We start from the raw sequence: 3,194 nt of genomic DNA, 5'->3' as shown, positions 1-3,194 counted from the left end.
ATTAGGTCAATCCATTGCATCGAAGGTTTCCTTGCATTTTTTGGCCCATTCCTAGCAATTGGCCTTCCCTGATGATGTGACCAAAGCAAGCACTGTGAATTCTTGCCATCCTGGTTTCTAAGGAACATTTGGGGTTTGTGGACTTCAAGGAAAGACGTTTGGATGTAGACTGGACCAGTGATTTCAGCCTGTACCCCTTCAAATGTGAGGAAGAAATGCCTGTTGAAGAAGCCATGACAAGAAAATGAAACAGGAACTTCTCTGGGAAACTTGCCCTGAATTCTCTGAGTTTTAGATCATTAGATAAGATTTACATGTTCATATTAAAAAAAAAAAGAAAGGAAAAAACCCAAACCTTTACCATTGAGTCAATTCTGACTCATATCGTTCCTATATAGAGAATAGAACTGCCCTATTGGGTTTCCAAGGGGTGGCTGGTGTATTTGAACTGCTAACCTTTTGCTTAGCAGCCGAGCTCTTAAACACTGTGTCAGTAGGGCTCCACATGTACACATAGTGGTTATTAAAAAACTCAGCATTCCTCCGGATAGATACCTTTCACTATCTTCTACAGTCACTCACAACTTGTTTAGGAATTTTTCTGAGATTTACCTCATGAAATAATAAATTTATACAACTCTTTCTGATGCATCATTGTTTGATATTATCTATGGAATTACTAATTTGATAGATGAGGATTCACCTCCCTTGCACATTCCCCTTCCTCTCCTTCCATGCTCTCAATATAGACATTACTCAATATTAGGTAAACCAATATTCCCTCATCAATTCAGATATTGATTGAATGACTCTGGGGATTGCTAAAGAGAGAAACTGAGGGCCAGAAAATTTGACAGATGTCTCTCAGTACCGGGAAAAATTCACAAAGTTCACTGACCAATGTGGAATGTACCCAAGAACACATGAAAAGGAATAAAGAGACACGGTGACTATCAAATTGTGTGAATACTTTTTGTGACATGACTTCTAACCCCAAACTTGCTTAAAGTTACCTTGTAGAAAGAATTTAACTTTACCCAATGTTATTCAGCTTTTGTTCTTTTCTCTGAGAAACAACCTTTGGAATTTCTTGAGTAACTGAGGTGTCTTTTTTATTTGATACCTCCTGACAACATCTGAGAATTTGTTCAAATAAACGTAGGCTGCCCCCGTTCCAAGTACCACCTGGTAGCCAATATCAACTAACCTCAGGAAGGGCAGGGAGCATGATTCAGATTCTTCATGCTAAGGTTAGCCTTTTTACTTCATTTTCTTCTACATTTCCTCTCTCTTCTCCTTACGACTTGTTGTAACTGGCCTAAGATGAATCTCCTTGTTTGTCTGAACAGAGAGGTCTCCCTGTGTGCACGGAGATTAACTGATTGAGTAAACACTGTGTGCTTTAATTTCTTTGTGCTACTGTTACTGTTTTGTGTTGTGCAGTCTAAAATTGTGTTTGTCATAAAAAGGAGAATTATAGAGTAGAACACAGACCTAGGCTCCTTCGGCCTGTTGTTCGAGCTAGCCTCAGAGACAGGCAGTCTCAAGTTCTTACCAGACCAGCTTCCATTTGGACAAACTTTATTGTGGGTCACCTATAAAACTGCATGAGGTTCGCCTTCTATTTTTTTTTTTTTTTTTTTGTTCTGAGAGCTTGGCTTTGATCCAGAGAAAGCTTGCTCTCTTGTTTTCACTTAACAGAGTATACAGACTGAGTTTTCTGTTTGGAGGTGGCCAACAGTCAGGGCGTGGCCCAAGAATCAAGATGCATAAGCATCTCATTCCTTCCCAACTTGCCAGCTCGCATGGGGTTATTGAAGTCTCAATCCTCTCCTATCCCTGAAAAGTCCTGCATTTTACATGTCCTCTCACTCCTAATTCTTGCATCTATCTTTCTAATAGCATAAGTTAACAAGGATAATTTGGGCCTGAAGTGGTTCCTTCAGAGAGTTTTTGAAATTGTTAAACTGATTTATTTAAGCAGTGCACTAGATAAAAGAGGATCACTCACATGTCCAAGATATTTGGTGCTTATTTTGATTGATATAGTGTGGCTTCTGAAAGAACAGTTCCAAAATTTCCCTTAACAGATTCTTTAAAACATGCAGAAGACAGGGTTAAGTCACCCGACTTCAGGCGAAGTAAATTAGTGTTTCTATTCCCATAAAATTATGGTGGTATAGTGGTTAAGAGCTAGAGCTGATAACCAAAAGGTCTGCAGTTTGAATCCACCAGGCACTTCTTGGAAACCCTATGGGCAGATGTACTCTGCCTCATGAGGACTCTATGCATTGGAATTGACTCAGTGGTGATGGGTTTGAGTTTCAGGTTATGTTATGTGTGTATATTTCATATTTTTTAACTCTGGGTGGTATTACCAAATTAGATTAGAATATCCTCTCAAGGAGTCATATTTTGATTTCAAGATAAATGAGCACTTAAAAAGGATATAATCAAATATTTTCAGAAATTAATGAAAGTGAATTTGTAATGACAAAAAAGTTATTTCAACTGCAATTATCTCCTTAGTATAACAGTTTGAACACAGTTTTCAAGTTTGTTTTGGTAGCTTAAAGGTTGGATTTAGTCTAGATTAGGCAATGTGTGCAAGATGGATTCTGTTAAAACTAGAAAGCAGTTTTCTCTAATGTAAAAAGAATCCAGTTGTTGTATAATCAAAAACCCATATGAAAAGTAGTAGATAGTTTGTGGTAAAGGGATGTTTTACAGTCAAAGCTGAGTGACACATGATAGGATTATAAAAATCTTTTCTGTCAAAGAGTATGCAAAGCAAGAGTTTGGTTTTATCTCTGTGAAAACAACAAAAATTGTCTTTAATTACACAGTCGCTCTTAGGGAGAGCTTGCAAAAGTTTACTTTTATATTCTTAGAATTCTGCCTTTGCCTTCTAGGCAAAGTTCCTGATCTTATGTTGACTGTATGTCCTTGGGTGTTGAAGAAAATCCAAATCCTCTCATTCATGAAATGCTGAGTTTTTTTTTTTAATCATATTTTCTTCTATATTTACTTTAACAATATTTCTCATTTTATAAATCTAGTTCAAATGAGATAGGAAGAAGCCACGAAAGAACATGGCTCCCTTGACTGGCCAGGGAGGTAAGCAGAGCCAGGAATCTGGGAGGATTCAGGGTCATAGCTCCTTTCTGAGAAGGGAACTACGCCCTCCACCCGGG

The sequence above is a fragment of the Loxodonta africana genome, chromosome 7, assembly GCF_030014295.1.
Source record: "Loxodonta africana isolate mLoxAfr1 chromosome 7, mLoxAfr1.hap2, whole genome shotgun sequence".
In the NCBI taxonomy this organism is placed as follows: domain Eukaryota; kingdom Metazoa; phylum Chordata; class Mammalia; order Proboscidea; family Elephantidae; genus Loxodonta; species Loxodonta africana.
Note: the sequence above shows the minus strand (reverse complement) of the source record.